The following is a 25,399-nucleotide window of genomic DNA, read 5'->3' on the forward strand; positions in this document are numbered from 1 at the left end:
ACCACCCCTAGCAATCCCCCCTAGCAACCCCTATATTGTGGTTTCACAGTGCCACAGACCCACGTTTGATCCAGATCTGGGGTGCTGCATGTGGGGAGTTTGCACATTCTCCGTCACCTCTCGGCTCCTCCAGGTACTGCGGATTCTTCCCACATCTCAAAAATCTACTTTGTGTCCCTTTGTGTATTAACCAGCACCTGCAGTTTCTACAATAAATACAACCCAGAGATTTGTGAATCTGGGGAATTCTCTGCCACAGAAAGCAGTGAAGGCCTTTTCACTGTATGTTTTCAAGATAAAGAGAGCGGTAGCGCAGCGGTAGAGTTGCTGCTTTACAGCGAATGCAGCGCCGGAGACTCAGGTTCGATCCTGACTACGGGTGCTGCACTGTAAGGAGTTTGTACGTTCTCCCCGTGACCTGCGTGGGTTTTCTCCGAGATCTTCGGTTTCCTCCCACACTCCAAAGACGTACAGGTATGTAGGTTAATTGGCTGGGTAAGTGTAAAAATTGTCCCTAGTGGGTGTAGGATAGTGTTAGTGTACGGGGATCGCTGGGCGGCACGGACTTGGTGGGCCTGTTTCCGGCTGCATATAAATGATATGATATGATATGAAAACCCTTGCCCTCCACACTCCTAACCCCAGCTCCCCACGCTCCTAACCCCCAGCCCGTCACACACGTCCCCCAGCCCCCCCACACACCTGACACCCTCAGTCCCCGCACACACCTGACACCCAGCCTCCCACTCACCTGACCCCCTGACCCACAGCCCCCGCTCACACCTAACCCCCAGTCTCCCCTCACAACAGACAACCAGCCACCCCACACACCTGACCCCCAGCCCCCCACACACACCTGACCCCCAGCCCCCCACACACACCTGACCCCCAGCCCCCCACACACACCTGACCCCCAGCCCCACACACCCCTGAACTCCAGCCCCCTGCATACCTGAGACCCAGCCCCCCACAAACTTGATACCCATCCCGCCACACACGATCCCTAGCCCGCCACACGCTTGACCTCCAGCCCCCCACATACCTGACTCCCAGCTGCCACGCACCAGACATCCAGTCCCCCCACGTACACCTGACCCACAGCCCCCACACACACATCGCCTCCAGCTCCCCACATACCTGAACCCCAGTCCCCTTACACACTTGACCCCCAGACCCCCACTCACCTGACCAACTGACCTCCCACACACCTTATCCCACACCTTGTATATATATGATATGATGTGATATGATAACTCTTGGGGCGAAGGGAATCAAGGGACATGGGGACAAAGCAGGAACGGGGAACTGATTTTAGATGATCAGCCATGATCACTTTGAATGGCGGTGCTGGCACGAAGGGCCGATTGGCCTCCTCCTGCACCTACTTTCTACCTTTCTACCTTTCTTACCCCCCCTAGCAACGCCCCCTAGCAACGTCCCTAGTAACGCCCCCTAGCAACGTCCCTAGTAACGCCCCCTAGCAACCCCACCTATCAACCCCACCTGGCAACCCCACCTAGCAACCCCACCTAGCAACCCCACCTAGCAACCCCCCCAGCAACTCCCCTTAGCAACTCCCCCTAGCAACCCCCCTAGCAACCCCACTGAGCAACTACCCCTAGCAATCCCACCGAGCAACCCCCCCGAGCAACCCCACCTAGCAACTCCCCTAGCAACCCCACCTAGCAACCCCTAGCAACACCACCGAGCTGCCCCACCTAGCAACCCCACCTAGCAATCCCCCTTAGCAACCCCACCTAGCAATCCCCCCAGCAACCCCACATAGCAACCCCCCAGGAACCCCCCTAGCAACACCTCCTAGCAACCCCAACTAGCAACCCCCCAAGCAACCCCACCTAGGAACCCCCCAAGCAACCCACCCTAGCAACACCACCTAGCAACGCCCCCAGGCAACCCCCCTAGAAACCACACCTAGCAACCCCACCTAGCAACCCCACCTAGCAACCCCACCTAGGAACCCCCCTAGCCACCCCACCTAGCAACCCCACCTAGCAACCCCACTTAGCAAAACACCGCCCCACCCAGCAAACCACACCTAGCAACCCCACCTAGCAACCCCACCTTGCAACCCCACCTAGCAAACGCCTTAGCAACCCCACCTAACAACCCCCCTAGCAACCCCCCAGCAACCCCACCTAGGAACCCCCCTAGCCACCCCACCTAGCAACCCCACCTAGCAACCCCACTTAGCAAAACACCGCCCCACCCAGCAAACCACACCTAGCAACCCCACCTAGCAACCCCACCTTGCAACCCCACCTAGCAAACCCCTTAGCAACCCCACCTAACAACCCCCCTAGCAACCCCCCAGCAACCCCACCTAACAACCCCCAAGCAACCCCCCAAGCAACCCCACCTAGCAACCCCACCCAGCAACCCCACCTTGCAACCCCACCCAGCAACCCCACATAGCAACCCCACCTAGCAACCACCACTAGCAACCCCTATATTGTGGTTTCACAGTGCCACAGACCCACGTTTGATCCTGACCTCGGGTGCTGCCTGTGTGGAGTTTGCATATTCTCAGTCATCTCTTGGCTCCTCCAGGTGCTGCGGATTCTTCCCAGGTCTCAAAAATCTACTTTTTGTCCCTTTGTGTATTAACCAGCACCTACAGTTTCTACAATAAATACAACCCAGAAAGTTGTGAATCTGTGGAATTCTCTGCCACAGGAAGCAGTGAAGGCCTTTTCACTGGATGTTTTCAGGAGAGAGAGATTTAACTCTTGGGGCGAAGGGAATCAAGGGACACGGGGACATAGCAGGAACGGGGAACTGATGTTAGATGAGCCGCAATGATCATATTGAATGGCGGTGCTGGCACGAAGGGCCGAGTGGCCTCCTCCTGCACCTACTTTCTACCTTTCTACCTTATATCCCCCCTAGCAACCCCACCTAGCAACCCCACCTAGCAACCACACCTAGCAACCCCACCTAGTAACCCCACCTAGCAACCCCACCTAGCAACCCCCCCTAGCAACCCCCCCTAGCAACCCCCCTTAGCAGCCCCACCTAGCAGCCCCACCTAGCAACCCCAACTAGCAACCCCACCTAGCAACCCCCCTAGCAACCCCCACTAGCAACACCCCCTAGCAACGTCCCTTAGCAACCCCACCTAGCAAACCCCCAAGCAACCCCACCGAGCAACCCCACCTAGCAATCCCCCCTAGCAACCCCCATAGCAACGTCCCCTAGCAACCCCACCTAGCAAACCCCCTAGCAACCCCACCTAGCAACCCCACCTAGCAATCCCCCCTAGCAACCCCCATAGCAACGTCCCCTAGCAACCCCACCTAGCAAACCCCCTAGCAACCCCACCTACCAACCCCACCTAACAACCCCAGCTAGCAACCCCACCTAGCAACCCCACCTAGCAACCCCCCTAGCAATCCACCCTAGCAACCCCACCTAGTAACGCCCCTAGCAACCCCACCTAGCAACCCCACCTAGCAACCCCACGTAGCACCACACCTAGCAACCCCACCTAGCAACGCCCAGCAACCACCTTAGCAAAACCTCTCACCCCTAGCAACCCCCAAGGAACCCCTCCTCGCAACTCCACCGAGCAACCACTCCCCCCTTAGCAACCCCCTAGCAAATACCCTCCCCGCCTAGCAACCCCCCCAGCAATTCCCCCTAGCAACCCCACCTATCAACCACTCCCCCCTTGGCAACCCTACCTAGCAAAACCCCTCCCCCGAGGAACCCCACCAAGCGAAACCCTCCCCCTTGCAACCCCCCCAGCAACCCCCCCTAGCAACCCCCCCCAAGCAACCCCCCCAAGCAACCCCCCCAGCAAAACACCTCAACCCCACCTAGCAACCCCCTAGCAACCACGCCCCCTTAGCAATCCCCCTAGCGACCACTCCCCCCTGAGCAACCTCCCTAGCAACCCCACCTAGCAACCCCACCTAGCAACCCCACCTAGCAACCCCCTAGCATATCCCCTCCCCACTAGCAACCCCCCTAGCAACGCCACCTAGCAAAACCCCTCCCCTAGCAACCCCCTCTAGCAACCCCCCTAGAAACCCCCCATGGCAACTCCACCGAGCAGCCCCCCAGCAACCCCACCTAGCAGCCCCACCTAGCAGCCCCACCTAGCAACCCCCCTAGCAACCCCCCCTAGCAACACCCCCTTGCAACCCCCCTAGCAATACCCCCTAGCAACACCCCCTAGCAACATCCCCTAGCAACACCCCCTAGCAACCCCTATATTGTGGTTTCACAGTTCTTGTTGTTGCCACCAATGTGGATTACCTCACAATGGATACATGGATAGGACAGGTTTGGAGGGATATGGGCTAAACGCAGGTAGGTGGGTCTAATGTAGACGAGGCATGTTGGTCGTTGTGGGAAAGTTGGGCCGAAGGGCCCGTTTCTGTGTTGGATTGTTCTACGTTATATATTCTATTTAATAGGAACCCAAGGGGCAACGTTTTCGCACAAAAGGTGGTGGGTGTATAGAACGAGCTGCCGGAGGCGGTAGTTCAGGCAGGTACTATCACAACGTTTAAAAGACACTTGGACATGTACATGGGTAGGACAGGTTTGACGGGGATATGGGCCAAACGCAGGTAGGTGGGACTAGTGTAGATGGCGCATGTTGGCTGGCGTGGGCAAGTTGGGCCAAAGAGCCTGTTTCCATGCTGTATGACTCGATAACTTTATTTCCTGTTTCCATTTCAGAATTTGACTGAGGTACATTTACGAAAAAAATATTTGGTCTCGGAGAACCAGATTTGACCCCCTTCCAAGCAGGACTGTCTACCTGCTGTGTTATCCAAAGAAAAGTTTAGATATAGTTTGGTTGAGAGATACAGCATGGAAACAGGCCACCCACCAGCCCACCGAGGCCGCGAAAATCACAGATCACACGTTCACACCAGTATAGTTTCGAGATACCATGGAAAGAGTGTGGAGAAAATTTATGAAGATTTTGCCAGGATTCGAGGGGTCTGAGCTACAGGGAGAGGTTGGGCAGGCTAGGAATTTATTCCTTGGAGCGCAGGAGGATGAGGGGTGAACTTATGGAGGTGTACAAATTCACGAGCAGGAATAGTGAAGTTAGATGCACAGAGTCTTCCAGCCCCCAGAGTAAGAGAATCAAGAACCAGAGGACATAGGTTTAAGATCATGGGGCAAACAGTTAATGGGAACCTGAGGGGCAACATTTTCACACAAAGGGTGGTGGGTGTATGAAACGAGCTGCCGGGAGAGGTAGTTGATGCAGGGACTATCATTACATTTAAAATACATTTGGAGGACGGACGGGTTTGGAAGGAATGGGCCAAACGCGGGAAGGTGGGACTTGTGCAGATGGGGCATGTTGGCCGGCGTGGGAAAATTGGGCCTAAGGGCCTGTTTCCACACTGTATGGCTCTAAGACTATAACCATGTCTCATTGGTTGCCTCCACTGCACTCAGGGGAAGGAGAATCCAGACATTCACTACCCTCTGTGAGAAGATGTGTCACGCAGCACAGTTTGACACACCGAGTCCTTGTATTTCATATCTGTGTCTCATTGGGCCTGAACCTCCCTCTTGTGGTCACCGCTCAATATTACCTTGTCAAACCTTCTCAGGTTCTCACACAATCTGAAATGAAAGCGAACTGCAGATCCTTGCAAATATAAACACAAAGTGCTGGAGTAACTCAGCGGGTCAGGCAGCATCTATGGAGAACACTGATAGGTACAAAGTGCTGGAGTAATATAGCGGGTCAGGCAGCATCTCTGGAGAACGTGGACTGGTACAAAGTGCAGAACTCAGCGAGTCAGGCTGCATCTCTGGAGAAAATGTATAGGTACAAAGTGCTGGAGCAACACGAGTCAGGCTGCATCTCTGGAGAACATGGACATGTATAAAGTGCTGAACTCAGCGGGTCAGGCAGCATCTCTGGAGAACATGGGTAGGTACAAAGTGCTGGAGTAGCTCAGCGGGTCAGGCAGCATCTCTGGACAACATGGACCTATATAAAGTGCTGAACTCAGCGAATCAGGCTGCATCTCTGGAGAACATGGACATGTATAAAGTGATGAACTCAGCGGGTCAGGCAGCATCTCTGGAGAACTTGGAGACGTGACATTTCGGGCCAGGACCCTTCACCAAATTGGAAAGTCCACAGAGTACAGATACAGGATAAAGGGAATAAAGTACCGTTCGAAATGAAGCCCGATAAAATCCGTTTAAAGATGGTTTGAGGGTCTAAATGGGTCAGGACTGCTCTCCAGTTGGTGAGAGGACGGTTCAGTCGCCTGATAACTGCCGGGATGACACTGCCCCGAGTCTGGAGGTATGCGTCTCCACAGTTCTGTACCTCTTACCCGATGGTAGAGAGTAGAAATGGGAGTGACCGGGGGTGAGACTGGGCCTTGATTATGTTGCTGGCCTTTCCGAGGCAGTGTGAGGTGTAAATGGAGGCAATGGAATGGAGGTAGGTTTGTGTGCGTGATGGTCTGGGCTGCGTCCAGAACTCTCTGCGGTTCCTTGCGGTCTTGGATGGATCTGTTCGCAAATCGTGCAATTTCGTCTCCTGAGAGCCATTGAGGATATGCACTTGGGTACCAATGCCAAGGTTGTCACCCCGGATATTCTCAATGTTGGAGGAGTCCAGAACCAGGGGCCACACAGCCTAAGAATAAAGGAGAGGCCATTTAAAAATGTGAGAAGAAACCTTTACCACCCAGAGAGTTGTGAATTTGTGGAATTCTCTACCACAGAAGGCAGTGGAGGCCAATTCACTGGATGAATTTTAAAGAGAGTTCGATAGAGTTCTAGGGGCTAGTGGAATCAAGGGATATGGGGAGAAGGCAGGCACAGGTTACTGATTGTGGATGATCAGCCGCGATCACAATGAATGGCGGTGCGTACAGGCTCAAATGGCCTAATGGCCTCCTCCTGCACCTTATTTTTTCCATGTTTCTATCTATGTTTCTATGTGATTGAGATGGGGTGCAGAAATGATAGCAAAGATTTAGAGCTTCATGAGATTGAGAAGAGAAATGTAACACCCATTCTGAAGTGTACATGAGCTTTGCCCGGGGTGAGACTAGAAAGTTGCACAATAAATATCGTTGAGATGGGGGAGATATTAAACAATTTCTTTTCTTCGGTATTTACCGAGGAGAAGGATATTGAATTATGTGAGGTAAGCGAAACAAGTAGAGTAGTGATGGAAATTAGGATGATTAAAGAAGAGGAGGTACGGACACTTTTGAAGAATATAAAAGTGGATAAGTCTCCAGGTCCTGATAGGATATTCCCTAGGACATTGAGGGAAGTTAGTGTAGAAATAGCAGGGGCTATGACGGAAATATTTCAAACGTCATTAGAAACAGGGATGGTGGCGGAAGATTGGCGCATTGCGCATGTTGTGCCTTTGTTTAAAAAAGGTTCTAAAAGTAAACCTAGCAATTATAGACCTATTAGTTTGACGTCTGTGGTGGGAAAATTAATGGAAAAGATACTTAGGGACAATATATATAATTATTTGGATAATCAAGGCCTGATTAGAAACAGTCAACATGGATTTGTGCCTGGAAGGTCATGTTTGACTAATCTTCTTGAATTTTTTGAAGAGGTTACCAGGGAAATTGATAAGGGCAAGGCTGTGGATGTTGTCTATATGGACTTCAGTAAGGCATTTGACAAGGTTCCACATGGAAGGTTGATTAAGAAGGTTAAATCGTTGGGTATTAATAGTGAGGTTGCAAGATGGATTCAACAATTGCTGAATGGGAGATACCAGAGGGTAACGGTTGACAATTGTATGTCAGGTTGGAGGCCAGTGTCTAGTGGAGTGCCCCAAGGATCTGTGTTGGGTCCACTGTTGTTTGTCATTTACATTAATGATCTGGATGATGGTGTGGCAAATTGGATTAGTAAATATGCAGATGATACTAAGATAGGTGGAGTAGTTGATAGTGAGGTAGATTTTCAAAGTCTACAGAGAGACTTGGGCCTTTTGGAAGGGTGGGCTGAAAGATGGCAGATGGAGTTTAATGCTGATAAGTGTGAGGTGCTGCATTTTGGTAGGACAAATCAAAATAGGACGTACAGGGTAAATGGTAGGGAATTGAGGAATGCAGTGGAACAGAGGGATCTGGGAATAACTGTGCATTGTTCCCTGAAGGTGGAATCTCATGTGGATAGGGTGGTGAAGAAGGCGTTTGGTATGCTTGCCTTTATAAATCAGAGCATCGAGTATAGAAGTTGGGATGTAATGTTGAAATTGTACAGGGCATTGGTGAGGCCGAATCTGGAGTATGGTGTGCAGTTCTGGTCGCCAAATTATAGGAAGGATGTCGACAAAATGGAGAGGGTACAGAGGAGATTTACTAGAATGTTGCCTGGGTTTCAACACTTAGGCTACAGAGAGAGGTTGAACAGGTTGGGTCTTTATTCTTTGGAGCGTAGAAGGTTGAGGGGGGACTTGATAGAGGTTTTTAAAATTATGAGAGGGACGGACAGAGTTGACGTGGGTAGGCTTTTCCCTTTGAGAGTGGGGAAGATTCCAACAAGGGGACATAGCTTTAGAATTGAGGGACAAAGGTTTAGGGGTAACATGAGGGGGAACTTCTTTACTCAGAGGGTTGTGGCTGTATGGAATGGGCTTCCGGTGGAAGTGGTGGAGGCTGGCTCGATTTTATTATTTAAGAGTAAATTGGATAGGTATATGGATAGGAGGGGATTGGAGGGTTATGGTCTGAGTGCAGGTAGATGAGACTAGGTCAGGGAGAATGGTCGGCGTGGACTGGTAGGGCCGGACAGGCCTGTTTCCATGCTGTAGTTGTTATATGTTATATGTTATATGAGATTCTCTGGAACCATAAAGTACAGTGACGGTGCAGAGAGCAGAGCAGGTATGACTGCCGCCATCTGGGTCGTGGAAACAGCGGAGAGCTGGTGTTCAGAATTAATTTTATTAAGGGACTAGTTCTGTCCATGATTGTAAAAATGGGCACCCAAACAGGTGAGAATGAAAGGACGTACCTGTACAAAGGAGGTGAGAAAGGATGGCCTGGCTTTGGAGGGGGGATCTTATAGAAACTTAAGAAGGGGGGATCTTATAGAAACTTGCAAAATTCTTAAGGGGTTAGACAGGCTAGATGCAGAAAGATTGTTTCCGATGTTGGGGGAGTCCAGAACAAGGGATCACAGTTTTCAGGAAAAGGGGGAAGTCTTTTAGGACCGAGATGAGAAAGTTTTTTTTCACAGAGAGTGGTGAATATGTGGAATTCTCTGCCACAGAATGTAGTTGAGGCCAGGTAATTGGCTATATTTAAGAGGGAGTTAGATGTGGCCCTTGTGGCTAAAGGGATCAGGGGGTATGGAGAGAAGGCAGGTACAGGTTACTGAGTTGGATGATCAGCCATGATCATATTGAATGGCGGTGCAGGCTCGAAGGGCCGAATGGCGGACTCCTGCACCTATTTTCTATGTTTCTATGTTTCTATGGAGAGGGTCGAGAGGAGATTTGCAGAATAATCCCAGGGATGATTGGGTTAACGTATGTTGAATGTTTGACACGGTCACGCGGCATCACTGGAGGACAGTCACAGGTATGTAGCGGAGGAGTTGCTGCTTTACAGCGTTTGCAGTGCCTGAGACCCGGGTTCCATCCCGACTATGCGTGCTGTCTGTACGGAGTTTGTACGTTCTCCCCGTGACCTGCGTGGGTTTTCTCCCAGAACTTCGGTTTCATCTCACGATCCAAATACGTACAACTATGCTGGTTCATTGGCGTGCTGTATGTGTAAATAATCCCTAGTGTGTGTGTAGGATAGTGTTAATGTGCGGTGATCGCTGGTCGGTGCGGACTTAGGTGTGCCGAAAGGCCGGTTTCAGCGCTGTATCTCTAAACTACAGTAAAAAATAGGGACAGGTACAAAGTGCTGGAGTAACTCAGCGGGTCAGGGAGCATCTCTGGAGAAAGCGGACAGGTACAAAGTACTGGAGTAACTCAGCGGGTCAGGCAGCATCTGTGAAGAAACCGGACAAGTACAAAGTGCTGGAGTAACTCAGCGGGTCGGGCAGCATCTCTGTGGAGAACGTGGACAGGTACAAAGTGCTGGAGTAACTCAGCGGGTCAGGCTGCAGTAACTCAGCGGGTAGGTATGAATGTATATGGATAAATATTGATACGTTTAATTGCTGTTTTGTCCGCTCTAGAAACTGGAATGAGCAAAATGGTGGCACATTGGAACGATGAATGTCTTCTTAGAAACACAAAGGTGTTCAGTGAAAGATTGGTATGTGCCATTGGAAATTGCAAATATGACTTTGCTTGGACATTACACGGGAAAAATATCACCAGTCTTAAAGAATTACAAGTAAAATAATCATTGGTTAAATATTCATCAGTTGTAGGAGCAGAATTAACCCTTTCGGCCCATGGAGTCTTGCTGTCTGAATACATGCTAAGAAAGCTCACCAACGCCTTTACTTCCTTGCAAGGCATATGAAGTTCGGCACGTACCCCAATAACACACCAACTTCTACAGATGCGCCGTAGAAAGCATTTAATATGGATGTATCACAGCAAGGTTTGGGAACAACTCCTTCCAAGTCCACAAGAAATCACACACAGAGATGTTGACGCAGCCCAGACCATCACACACACAGTCTAACCTCCCTTCCATCGCCTCCATCTGCACCTCACGCTGCCTCGGCAAGGCCTGCAGCATAATCAAGGACCAATTTCACCCCGGACATTCTCTCTATCTCCCCTCTCCCATCGGGCAAGATGTACAGAAGTTTGAAAACGTACACACCTCTAGATTCAGGGGTTATTTCTTCCCGGCTGTTATCAGGCAACTGAACCGTCCTCTCACCAACTTGAGAGCGGTCTTGACCTTCCGTCCACCTCTGACTATCTTTAATTGCAAGTTATTGGACTTTACCTTGCACTAAACGTTATTCCCTTTATCCTGTATCTGTACACTGTGGACGGCTCGATTGTAATCATGTTGTCTTTTCGCTGACTGGATAGCACGCAACAGAAAAACTTTCACTCTACCTCGGTACACGGGACAAAATACTATCAGGCAACCGAACCGTCCCCTCGCCAACTAGAGAGCGGTCCTGAACTCCCATCTACCTCATTGGAGACCCTCGGACTATCTTAGAAACATAGAAACATAGAAAATAGGCGCAGGAGTAGGCCATTCGGCCCTTCGAGACTGCACCGCCATTTAATATGAACATGGCTGATCATCCAGCTCAGTAACCCGTACCTGCCTTCTCCCCATACCCCTTGATCCCTTTAGCAAAAAGGGCCACATCTAACTCTTAAATATAGCCAATGAACTGGCCTCAACTACCTTCTGTGGCAGAGAATTCCACAGACTCACCACTCTCTGTGTGAAGAAATGTTTTCTCATCTCGGTCCTAAAAGACTTCCCTCTTATCCTTAAGCTGTGACCCCTGGTTCTGGACTCCCCCAACATCATGAACAATCTTCCCGCATCTAGCCTGTCCAACCCCTTAAGAATTTTATATGTTTCTATAAGATCCCCCCTCAGTCTTCTAAATTCCAGCGAGTATAAGCCTAGTCTCTCCAGTCTTTCCTCATATGAAAGTCCCACCATCCGAGGGATCAATCTAGTGAACCTTCTCTGTACTCCCTCTATGGCAAGAATGTCTTTCCTCAGATTAGGTGCCCAAAAACTGCACACAATACTCCAGGTGCGGTCTCACCAAGGCCCTGTACAACTGCAGTAGAACCTCCCTGCTCCTAAACTCAAATCCTCTTGCTATCTTGAATCAGACTGGCTTTATCTTGAACTAAAGGTTATTTGCGTGATCCCCTTTGTCCTGTATCTGTACACAGTGGAGGTTTTGACTGTATTAATGGATAGCCTTTCCGATAACTGAATAGCGCGCAACAAAAAAAGCTTCTAACTGTACACGTGACAGTAATAAACGAAACTAAATTAAACATAAAATTCTGAATTCTTTATTTAGGAAGCAATTGCTGCAATCAATAGTGGAGGCGACAACCTTCAAATCTTTGAACATATCTGGTCAAAAGAACCTAAAGAACTGAGGAAGATTTGGGAAATACTTGTGGAAATGCAGAAGAACAATGCGAAGCTTGGAGAAATAATGGAAGAAATTCAACGTGCAGGTACTGGCAAATTGTGGTTCATCGCTCTGTGGATAAATTGAATACATACCGATCAGCCAAAACATTATGAGCTGATGAGCCAAAACATTATACCCACCTGTCTAATATGCTGTTGGTCCTCCGTGTGCAGCCCCATATATAAATCCATAAGGTCATAAGTTCAAAGAACAGAATTGGGCCACGAGGCCCATCGAGTCTACTCCAGCATTCAATCTTGGCTGATCTATCTCTCCCTCCTAACCCATAATCAAGTACTATCAATTTCTGCCTTAAAACTATCGATTGACTTGGCCTGCATAGCTTCTGTGGCAAAGAATTCCATAGATTCACCACATTCCCTGACTAAAGAAATTCCACCTAATCTACTTTCTAAAGGATGTGCCCTCTGGTCCTAGACTCTCCCACTAGTGGAAACATCCTCTCCACATCCACTCCATTCAGGCGTTTCGCTGCTTGATAAGTTTCAATGAAGTCCACAAACCCCACACCCCCTCCCCCGCCCCATCATTCTTTATAAACTCCAGCGAGTCCAGGCCTAGTGCCGACAATCGCTCATCGTAGGTTAACCCACTCATTTCTGGAATCGTTGTTGTAAACCTCCTCTGGACCCTCTCCAGATCCAACACATCTTTCCTCACATATGGGGCCCACAACTGTTCATGATACTCTACATGCTGCCTGCCCAGCGCCTTATAAATCCTCAGCATTACATCCCTCCTCGGATCTGGGGCTGAAACTGCTCAAAATCAACATCCATAAAGACAAAGCAAAGTTCAACTTTTACTGGCAAATCACTCTTCATTGAAACTGCATTTTGCTTCCCCGATCAACGGCTCATAAATTTATACAGAATTTACTTTAGACTTTGCTCTTTAGAGATACAGCGCAGCGACCAATCGAGTCCATATTGACCATCGATCACATGTTCGCACTAGTTTAGTTTGGAGATACTGCGTGGAAACAGGCCCTTCGGCCCACCGAATGCGCGCCGACCAGCGATCATCCATTCACACTAGTTTAGTTTGGAGATACAGCGTGGAAACAGGCCCTTCGGCCTATCGAATCCGTGCCGACAGGCGAACTCCTTTAGAGAAGGATCGTCCTTTAATTCTGAGGCTGTGACCTCTGGTCCTAGACTCTGCCACTAGTGGAAACATCCTCTACACATTCATTCTGCACAGGCATTTCGCTAATCAGCAAGATCAATGGAGTCCACCGCATCATATGTTAACCCATTCATTCCTGGTATCGTTCCCTTAAACCTCCTCTGGGCCTTCTCCAGCGGTTACCCTCAGATATTGGAGGCCTAAATTGTTCCCAGTATTTCCAATGTGGTCGGACAAGCGCTACTGGATCGACTTGCAGATTAACGTTTTGGGAATCCTACACCAGCTCTCCCAAGTCCCTTTGCACCTCCGATTTCTGAATTTTCTCCCCATTTAGAAAATAGTCTTCGCACGTATTCCTTCTACCAGACTGCATGACGCCACACATTATTACACTATTTCTTTTTTTAATTTTTTAATTTAATTTAAATTTTAACAAAGCACATACATGTTACAACTCATAGCACCCAATGATACCAACAGTATAAATTCGATTATACATGTACTGTTCTGTATTATTTCCCCACCACAACCCCCCCTCCCCACCACCCCCCAGTAAGAGGAAAGAAAGAAAGGAAGAAAGGAAGGAGGGAAGGAAGGAGGGAGGGAAGGAGGGAGGGAAGGAGAGAGGGAGGGAGGGAGGGAGGGAGGGAGGAAGGGAGGAAGGGAGGGAGGAAGGGAGGAAGGGAGGAAGGGAGGGAGGAAGGGAGGAAGTGAGGAAGGGAGGAAGGGAGGAAGGGAAGAAGGGAGGAAGGAAGGAAGGGAGGAAGGAAGGCAGGAAGAAAGGAAGAAAGAGAGAAAGAAAGAAAGAAACCTGGAGTCAAGAAGGAAACACTTCCGTCTAATTTCTTATTAATTTCTTATTAAGGGTATCAAAACAATCCTGAATTTATATATTTCCAATTCTTAGTCCTAGTTTTAAAATGAATGGGTTCCAAACTTTCAAAAAGAAATCATATCTATTTCTCAGATTATAAGTAGCTTTTTCTAATGGGATACAACTACGCATTTCTGCATACCATCTTTCAATTCTTATTTCATTGTGATCTTTCCAAGTGACCGCTACACATTTTTTGCTATTGCTATAGTTATTTTGAGAAATACTACACTATTTCCATCTGCCACTTCTCTGCCCACTCTCCCAAACTGTCCAAGTCCTTCTGCAGAGTCCCAGCTTTCTCCAAACTTCCTGCCCCTCACCTATCTTCATATCATCTGCAAACTTGGCCGCAAAGCCTTCAAACACCTCGTCTCAATCAATAATATACAACAGGAAGAGTAGCGGCCTCAGCTCCGACACTTGCGGAACTCCACTAGTTACTGACAGCCTACCAGAAAAAAACACCCCTTTATTGCCACCCTTTGCCTTCTGCCACTCAGCCAACATGCTATACATGCTAGTATCTGCCCTTAATATGACTGTTGTCTTCTTTATGAGCCTCAGGCGTGCCATCTTATCAAAGGCTTTCTTAAAATCAAGGAAAACAACATCCACTGACTCTCCTTTGCCTGTCCTGCCATTTACTCCCTCAAAGAATTCCAACAGATTTATTAGTCATGATCTCCCCTTCACCAAACCATGCTAACTTTGGCCTATATTATCATGAAGAACTCTCTTCCAAATTCTCTGTTACCTCATCCTTCATAATCTATAAACTAAAACTCTCGTTTGTTTGTTTGTTTGTTTGTTTGTTTGTTCCTGAACTACAGCCAAAATGGTACAAGATAGCGCGACAACTTTAGGCCCATCTTCCTCTCCGTCGTCCATTTGGTGCGAATGGAAGAAGTTTCATTGAAATCGGTGTTATAGTTTTAAAGTTATTCACATTTTTAAATTTAAATCTATCTCCAAGGGAGGGAGGGGGAGGGAGGGGGGTGGGGAGGAGGCACAGGAGCAAGAAAGGTTTGGGCCCAACTGGTCCACTTAGTCTAGTAGATTCTAATATTTTATCCGCCATTGACGTCAGGCTAATGTTGCCATGTGCGTTTTCCTGCAAATCATTGATGTATTTGACAAACAGTAACGGGCCCAGCACCGAGCTCCGAGTCCCACCACTGGTCACAGGCCTACATTCCGGGAAGCAACCCTCCATTTATTTATTTATACTGGGATTATCCTTTGCAGGTGCGGGGCCAAATGAAATGGGGTGCACCAACAATAGGAAAGATTGTTTGGATGGAAGATCTTCTGAAAATGATCAGCTCTTCAAACACACGCCCGTTCAAGCTGGCAACCAGGCCGACTCTGGAAGCCATGGATATCATGAGAGGCCCAGAAGCGGTTGGAGGCGGTTGGAGCAGCGTCCGGGCTCTAGGTTTAAAAACCCAGTGTAGATGATATGTGTGTACTCCTTTAATTAATAGTGACGAGGTCCATGTTAACCACTCCCTCACCGGTGGGTATAATTGTAGCTTCCCCACCCCTAGCTCCCTCTCTAGTGATCGTGACAGACCATGTACAGCCAGGGCAGTGATGTGTGTTAATAAAAGTAGTTAAAGATACAATGGTGTCCAAGAACCATCTTTACATGGTGTCAGAGGTGGTTTTTCCTGCGTTTTCAGTTTGTCGGGTTTTGTTTTCTTAGTTCCAGTTCCCCCTCCCTGTGCCGTGATGGCCTCTGCCTGTCGCAGACCTGACATCTTGGTTTTTGATGCAGACATCACTCGTCGCTGGAGTGTGTTCCGACGTGACTTTGAGCATTATGCCACAATCGCTCACCCTGCCGTGGCCCCTGCGGTCAAAGCCTCCCTTTTACTAAACCTGGCTGGTCCCGAAGCGCTTGAGCGGTCGGAGTCATTCATCTATGGACAAGGCGAGAGTGTCCAGGACCCGGTATGTCTGCTTGCTAAATTTACGGCTATGTGTGACCTCCCCACGAACCACATCTTAGAGCGTTTTAAACTGTTCTCCCGACGCCAAAACCCTGGGGAATCTGTTGACAATTTCGTGGCCGCGCTGCGCCGAATGGCTCGCAGATGCGACCTGCACGTCTTGACCCCTGAGACTCTAACCCGCGACATCTTGGTCTTTGGTCTACGGGATGGTAAGCTGCGCTCAGAGCTGCTACGTAAGCCTGATCTGACATTTCATGAGGCGTTGCATGCCTCTCGTTTAGCTGAGGCTGTCTCCTCTGCTGTACAGCCACCGGACCCTGTGGTCCACGCAGCTAGCTTCACCTCTGCTCCTCAGCGACAGAGGGCAAGCCTGACGCCGAGCTCCAAGCCGCGCCAACGCTGTCCGAACTGCAGCTTTCCTTCGCATCGTTTTAATGTCTGCCCGGCGTTGGGGAAAACCTGCAATCTCTGCAATAAGCCCAACCACTTTTCGGCGGCCTGCCGTTCCCGTGGGAACTCTGCACAGCCACGGCAGAAACCCTCTCGCTACTTGACACGTGCTGATACCGCGTCTGGTTATCATCTCCAGCATGATGAACTCCCCCTGTCTGACTCTGGCTCTTCCACGAGCGAAATGCGTGTGTTTTCCCTGCGAGGTGCACCTGCTCTGATAAGAGACCCAACCGTCCGAGTCACGGTGAACGGCATGGCCTTCTCTGCTAAGGTGGACACGGGGGCTGCTGCCAATGTTATGTCAACAAGCCTATTCAAGAAGATAAGAGATAATGAGCTCGTTTCTACAGACAGTGCTGTTTTGCGTGCATATGGGGGCGGAGTACTTGTTCCTGTGGGGAAGGCAACTCTCCACTGCAAGGTGCTGAAGACCTCTCGGCCCCTTTCCTTCTTTCTGCTCGACGGTAAATGTGTCCCCCTGCTCGGCGTGGAGGCCTGCCAGGACCTCGGATTGGTGAGATTCCACAGCGATGTCCACATGGTGGAGGCAACCCTAAACCCGCTGGCCGAATACCCGGACCGTTTTGACTCGAAGCTGGGGAAGTTGCCCTGCAGCTACAAGATTGCCCTCAACCCCGACATCACGCCGGTTGTCCGTCCCCCGCATCGGGTATCCTTCGCCATGAGAGACAAGGTCGAGTCCACTCTTCTCGAGATGGTGGCCACGGGCATCCTGAAGCCAGTAACGGTCCCCACCCAGTGGGTCTCCACTATGGTCGTCGCTGCGAAGAAGGATAAGAGTGAACTACGGATCTGCATCAACCCTAAGGACTTGAACTTGGCTATCAAGCGCCCGCATTACCCTATGCGGACAGTGGAGGATGTTGCTGCACAGGTCGGCCCTGCCACTGTGTTCTCGGTTCTCGATGCCAAGAGCTCGTTCTGGCAGATACCTCTGGACGAGCGATCCTCGCACCTGACGACCTTCGGCACGCCCTTCGGCAGGTACCGCTTCCTCCGCATGCCGTTTGGGATCAACTCTGCCAGCGAAGTGTTCCAAAGGACCATGGAACAACTGTTTGCTGGGCTCCCGTGTGCCATCATTGTCGACGACATTCTGGTTTACGGGAAGAATGTCGCGGAGCACGACCACCACCTTCGCCAGGTGCTACAGCGGGCCCGAGATGTCAACCTGAAGCTCAACCCGAAGAAATGCCGGTTCCGGGTCCCTGAGGTCACCTACGTGGGACACGTCTTCACAGCATCAGGGCTGAAGCCCGACCCGCAAAAGACAGCCGCAATATCCGAGATGCCTGCACCTGCTGACGTGCCTGGCCTACAGCGCTTCTTGGGCATGGCCAACTACCTGGGAAAGTTCATCCCCGACCTGAGTGAACTGAGCGCCCCTCTGAGGGACCTGGTGAAAAAGGACGCTGCCTGGGCCTGGTTCCCGCAACACCAGAAAGCATTCGACACCCTCAAATCTAAGCTGATCAGCATGCCTACGTTGAAGTACTTTCACCTCCAGCGCCTAATCGTTCTCACATGTGATGCATCGAGGTTTGGCCTAGGGGCCGCCTGCCTGCAGGTCCACGACGGGGTGCAACTGCCGGTGTCCTATGCATCCCGCACGATGACGACCGCGGAACAACGCTATGCCCAGATTGAGAAGGAGCTGCTGGCAGTTGTTTTTGCCTGCTCCAAGTTCAAGGACTATATCCTGGGCACTTGCTTCACTGTTGAAACGGACCACCAGCCTCTGGTTACCATCCTCAATAAGCCGATACACGTGGCCTCCTCCCGGCTCCAGCGCATGATGCTCCAGCTACAACGTTTTACTTTCACCGTGGTTTATCGAAAGGGCAAGGACATGTTTGTTGCTGATACGCTGTCTCGGGCGCCCCTCCCATCCACAATCCGACATCCATACGAGGCGTCCGACCTGATAGTCCTAAACGTCAATTTCGTGCCCTCCAGTCAGTTGAAGTCCCTGGCCAAGCACACGGCAGCTGACGCTTCGCTACAACAGCTGGCCGCGATCATCAAGCGGGGCTGGCCAGGCCGCCGTTCTTCCCTGCCGGCCGCAGCGGTGCCTTACTTCCTGGTTCGTGACGAGTTGGTGCTGCGTGAGGGTGTGATTGTGAAGGGGCACAAGGTGGTGGTGCCCGCAGCACTACAAGAACAATATTTCGAAACTGCTCATCGTGGCCATCCCGGGGCCGAAGCGACCCTTTCCATCGCTCAGAGTCAGTTCTTCTGGCCTGACATGCCTCGCTATTTCCGAGATAGAGTCTCCGCGTGCCCTACCTGCAACAGCCTCGCTCCACAGCAACAGCGGCAGCCGCTCCTGCAGCAGCCAGCCCCTAACCTGCCCTGGTCCGCGCTGGCAACCGACATCTTCGAATGGCACGGAAAGCACTTTCTGGTGCTAGTTGACTCTTACTCCAGCTGGTTCGAAGTTGACCAGCTCCACTCCCTATCTTCCACCGCGGTCATCGAGAAGCTACGCCGCCACTTTGCCACCTTCGGGTCCCCAGCCAGCATGCAATCGGACAACGGCAGCCAGTTCACCAGCGCCGAGTTCCGTGCTTTTGCTGAACGGTGGAATTTTCGGCACTACACCAGCAGCCCGAAATACCCGCAGAGCAACGGCCTGGCCGAGCGCGCGGTCCGCAGCGCTAAAGGACTGTTGGAACGTTGCCGCCTGTCCCGCTCCGACATTTACCTGGCCCTGCTGAACCTCCGCAACATCCCCCGCGATCATGTCCTGGGTTCCCCGGCTCAGCGTCTCATGTCCCGTGTCACGCGGCCCACGGTCCCGGTGTCCCAACAGTCCCTGTCTCCCTCTGCCCTTAAACCTGCCTTCGTCCGGGAACGCATTGCCCGCAGACACGGTATTCAGAAGCGTTCCCACGACGAGTCCTGCCGTGTCCTCCGCCCTCTTCTTCCCGGCCAGGTCGTCCGCATGAGGTCCATTTCTGGCCGCTCCAGACTGGCCGTAGTCATCGGTTCTGCTGGCTCCCCCCGTTCGTACCTGGTCAACCACGACGGCACGGTGTACCGCCGGTCCCGCCAGCACCTCCGGCTCGTGGACGAGCCAGTCCCTCCCCCGGCGGCTCCGTATGCCCCTCCACTGCCACTTTCGCGGCCCAGTGCCTTGCCCGCTCCTCTGGGGCAACCCCCCCCCCTTGGTCCTTCTCCTGTCCGTCTTCCGGCTGCGGTCCCGTTTTCTCCGGATTCCTCGACCTCCTCCTCTTCCTCGCAGCCCACCCCGCAGCCTTCATCTCCCAGGGGTTCTCCCGTCCGTAGCCCACCACGTGCCACGGCGCCGTCCCCACTTGTTCCCGTCGGGGAAGGAGGTGATGGCAAGGTTCGGACCCGGTCTGGTCGCCTGGTCAGGCCGCCTGTCCGTTACGGCGATTACGTGTGATTCTGTATTCCTGTGCCTTGCTGTCTGCATTTACCCTAGTGCATGAGACATGGTCGCCCTGTCACTCACTGTCTGTTTTGTAGAGGAAGGATGTAGATGATATGTGTGTACTCCTTTAATTAATAGTGACGAGGTCCATGTTAACCACTCCCTCACCGGTGGGTATAATTGTAGCTTCCCCACCCCTAGCTCCCTCTCTAGTGATCGTGACAGACCATGTACAGCCAGGGCAGTGATGTGTGTTAATAAAAGTAGTTAAAGATACAATGGTGTCCAAGAACCATCTTTACACCCAGCGCATCATATGTCCCATGGAGTCCATCGCATCTTATGTTAACCCATTCATTCCTGGTATCGTTCCCTTGAACCTCCTCTGGGCCTTCTCCAGCGGTTACGCTCAGATATGGGGGCCTAAATTTTTTCCAGTATTTCCAATGTGGTCGGACAAGCGCTACTGAATCGACTTGCAGATTAACTTTTTGGGAATCCTGCACCAGCTCTCCCAAGTCCCTTTGCACCTCCGATTTCTGAATTTTCTCCCCATTTAGAAAATAGTCTTCACACATATTCCTTCTACCAGACTGCATGACGCCACTCATTACTACAATATTTCTTTTTAATTTTTTTAAATTTTATTTAAATTTTAACAAAGCACATACATGTTACAACTGATAGCACCCAATGATACCTACAGTATAAATTCGATTATACATGTTCTGTTCTGTATTATTTCCCCACCCACAACCCCCCTCCCGACCACCCCCCAGTAGGAGGAAAGAAAGGAAGGAGGGAAGGATTGAGGGAGGGAAGGAAGGAGGGAAGGAGGGAGGGGGAAGGGAGGGAGGGAGGGAGGGAGGAAGGGAGGGAAGGAGGAAGGGAGGAAGGGACGAAGGGAGGAAGGGCGAAAGGGAGGAATGGAGGAGGGAAGAAAGAGAGAAAGAAAGAAAGAAACCTGGAGTCAAGAAGGAAACACTTCCGGCTAATTTCTTATTCATTTCTTATTAAGGGTATCAAAACAATCCTGAATTTATATATTTCCAATTCTTAGTCCTAGTTTTAAAATGAATGGGTTCCAAACTTTCAAAAAGAAATCATATCTATTTCTCAGATTATAAGTAGCTTTTTCTAATGGGATACAACTGCGCATTTCTGCATACCATCTTTCAATTCTTATTTCATTGTGATCTTTCCAAGTGACCGCTACACATTTTTTGCTATTGCTATTGTTATTTTGAGAAATACTACACTATTTCCACTTCTCTGCCCACTCTCCCAACCTGTCCAAGTCCTTCTGCAGAATCCCTGCTTTCTCCAAACTTCCTGCCCCTCACCTATCTTCATATCATCTGCAAACTTGGCCGCAAAGCCTTCAATCACCTCGTCTCAATCAATAATATACAACAGGAAGAGTGGCGGCCTGAGCTCCGACATTTGCCGAACTCCACTAGTCACTGACAGCCTACCAGAAAAAAACTCCCCTTTATTGCCACCCTTTGCCTTCTGCCACTCAGCCAACATGCTATACATGCTAGTATCTGCCCTTTAATACCATAGACTGTCGTCTTCTTTATGAGCCTCAGGTGTGCCATCTTATCAAAGGCTTTCTTAAAATCAAGTTAAACAACATCAACTGACTCTCCTTTGTCTGTCCTGCCATTTACTCCCTCAAAGAATTCCAACAGATTTATTAGTCATGATCTCCCCTTCACCAAACCATGCTAACTTTGGCCTATATTATCATGAAGAACTCTCTTCCAAATTCTCTGTTACCTCATCCTTCATAATCTATATACTAAAACTCTCGTTTGTTTGTTTGTTTGTTCCTGAACTACAGCCAAAATAGTACAAGATAGCGCGACAACTTTAGGCCCATCTTCGTCGTCCATTTGGTGCGAATTGAAGAAGTTTCATTGAAATCGGTGTTATAGTTTTAAAGTTATTCACATTTTTAAATTTAAATCTATCTCCAAGGGAGGGAGGGGGGAGGGATGGGGAAGGGAGGAGGGGGGGAGGGGGTGGGGAGGAGGGACAGGAGTGGGAGAGGAGGGTGGGGAGAGTGGAAGGGGAGGGGGTAGGGGAGAGGGGCGGGGAGAGGGGGGGTTGAGGGAGAGTGGGGAGGGAGGGTGTATAGTCGGAAAGGGGATGGGGGAGAAACCGGAGGGGGGAGAAGGGGAGGGGGTGAGAGCGGAGGGGAGCGGCAGATGGCAGGGGGAGGGAGAGGGGGGTGGGAGGGAGATTGCGCGGATTGGGGAGAGAGGGGGGTTGGGAAGGATGTCGGAGGAGGGGAGGGAGGGTGGGTTGGGTAATGTGTGAAGTGGATGGGGAATGGTGATGGAGAGTGGTGAAGGGGAGGAGAGCATGCTGAACCTATGCAGGAGAGGATTGGGCCCAACGGGTCCACTTGGTATAGTAGACTCTAAAATCTTACCAGCCACTGTCGCCAGGCTAAACTTGCCATGTGTGTTCTCCTGCTATTAATCGATCTGGATGACAAACAATAATGGGACCAGCACCGTACCCTGAGGCACACCACTGGTCACCGTCCTCTAGTCCAAGATGCAAACATTCATTTATTTATTTATACTGGGTTTATGCTTTGCAGGGGCGGGGTCAAATGAAATGGGGTGCACCAACAGTAGGAAAGATCCCTTGGATGGAAAATCTTCTGAAAATGATCAGCCTTTAAAACATACGCCCTTTCAAGCTGGCAACCAGGCCGCCTCTGGAAGGCATGGATATCAGTCCACAGGGTCTGTTCCTATGGAAGGTTTGTTTTCACTCCGAGATTCACGGAAGAATTGGAAAAATGTTTTGTGCACTCAACGTCGCTTGAAATTAAATTTGAGCGTGTCAAGTATGGCAGCAGGGCGCTGATCCTTCACACATGTGCATGCAGGGAAACACAGCAGGGTGATAGATCAATACATTGGAGGAACAGCCCCTTCAGATCAACTTGTCCACACAATAGACAATCGACAATAGACAATAGGTGCAGTTGTAGGCCATTCGAGCCAGCACCGTCATTCAATGAAATCATGGCTGATCATTCTCAATCAGTACCCCGTTCCTACCTTCTCCCCATACACCCTGATTCCGTTATTCTTAAGAGCTCTATCCAGCTCTCTCTTGAAAGCATCCAGAGAATTGGCCTCCACTGCCATGTGAGGCAGAGAATTCCACAGATTCACAACTCTCTCAGTGAATAAGTTTTTCCTTATCTCCGTTCTAAATGGACGACCCCTTATTCTTAAACTGTGGCCCCTGTTTCTGGTCTCCCCCAACATTGGGAACATGTTTCCTGCCTCTAACGTGTCCTCTCTCATCCTTCTAAATTCCAGTGTATACAAGCCTAGACGCTCCAGTCTTTCAACATACGATAGTCCCGCCATCCCGGGAATTAACCCGGTGAACCTACGCTGCACGCCCTCAATAGCAAGAATATCCTTCCTCAAATTTGGAGACCAAAACTGCACACAGTACTCCAGGTGCGGTCTCACCAGGGCCCTGTACAACTGCAGAAGGACCTCTTTGCTCCTATACTCAACTCCTATTGTCATGAAGAACAACATGCCATTAGCTTTCTTCACTTCCTGCTCTACTGCCTGCTTACCTTCTGTGACTAATGAACAAGTACATCCAAATCTCTTTGTACTTCCCCTTTTCCTAACTTGACACCATTCAGATAATAATCTGCCTTCCTATTCTTACCGCCAATGTGGATAACCTCACATGTATCCACATTAAACTGCATCTGGCATGCATCCGCCCACTCACACAATCTGTCCAAGTCGTGGCTCCTCATAACATCCTCCTCACAGTTCACACTGCCCCCCAGCTTTATGTCATCGACCAACTTGACTTATGTGCACTAGTGCCACCTGTCCGCGTTTGCTCAATGTCCCTCGAACCTTTCCAATTCATGCAGCTGTTGAAATGTTTCATAAACTGTGTCCTCTGGTTCTTGATTCCCCTACTCTGGGCAAGACAATGTCCACACGATCTATCCCCCTCATGATTTCAGCACCTCAGAAGATCACCCCTCATCCAACAGCGCTCCAAGGAATGAAGTCCTTGCCTGCTCAACCTCTCCCAATATTGGAGCGCAGGAGGAAGAGGGGCGGTCTGATGGAGCTGTACAAAATCACGAGAGGAATAGATCGGGTAGATGCACAGAATCTCATGCCCAGAGTAGGGGAATCGAGGACCAGAGGTCATAGGTTTATGGTGAAGCGGAAAAGATTTAATAGGAATGCGAGAGGTAACTTTTCCACGCAGAGGACGGCAGGTACATGGATCGAGCTGCCGGTAGTTGAGGCTGGGCCTGTCCCATCCTTTAAGCGGTTAGACAGGAAAATGGATAGGACAGGTTATGGACCAATGCAGGCAAGTGGGAATAGTGTAGAGGGGACATTGTTGGTCGGAGTGGGCGAATCACACACCCTGACTGCCTGAGACCCCACTTTCAGGGAACTATGTACCTGCGCTCCGAGATCCCTCTGCTCTACAACACCCCCTGTCTACCTGAGAACTGTGTACCTGCGCTCCTAGATCCTTCTCTGATCTACAACACTCCCTGTCTACCTGGGAACTGTGTACCTGCGCTCCTAGATCCCTCTCTGCTCTACAACACTCCCTGTCTATATTGTTAAAGTTATTCACATTTTAAAGTTTAAACCTATCTCCTAGGGAGGGAGGGGAGGGGAGGGAGGGGAAGGGCTAGGGTGAGAGGATGGGGAGAGGGGAGGGGGAGAGGGAGGCGGAGAGGGGAGGGGGTAGGGTTGGAGGATGGGGAGATGGGAGGGGGAGGTAGAAATGAGAATGGGGAGAACGGCGGAGGGAGGGGGAGCGAAGATAGCGTGGATGGGGAGGGGTGAAGAACACAGGGATGGAGGGAGGAGGGGGAGGGTGGTAGGGGGGAGGGGAAGGAGGGAAAGGGGGAGAGGGGAGAGGGGTGAGAGGACGGGGAGGGGAGAGAGGGCAGGGGGAGAGGGTGAGAGGGGGAGGGAGAGAGGATGGCCGGGATGGGGAAACAGAGAAACTTAGAAAATAGGTGCAGGAGTAGGCCATTCGGCCATTCGAGCCTGCACCGCCATTCAATATGATCATGGAAGGGGCGAAGGGGATGGTGAAGGGGATGGATGGGGAAGGGGAGGGGGTCCAGGGGGAGGGGGTCCAGGGGGAGGGAATGGAGGGGAGGATGAGTAAGGGGTGAAGGGGTGAAGGGGATGGGGAGGGGAGGGAGGGGTGGATGGGGGAGGGGTGAGGGGGATGGGGAGGGGTGGGAGGGGTGAAGGGGATGTGGAGGGGTGAAGGGGATTGGGAGGTGAGGGAGGGGTGGATTGGAGAGAGGTGAGGGGGAGGGGGAGTGTGGGGGGAGGGGGGAGTGTGGGGGAGGGGGTGGTCCACTAATGCAGGAGAGGTTTGGGC

Source organism: Rhinoraja longicauda, chromosome 39 (genome assembly GCF_053455715.1).
Source record: "Rhinoraja longicauda isolate Sanriku21f chromosome 39, sRhiLon1.1, whole genome shotgun sequence".
Lineage (NCBI taxonomy): Eukaryota > Metazoa > Chordata > Chondrichthyes > Rajiformes > Arhynchobatidae > Rhinoraja > Rhinoraja longicauda.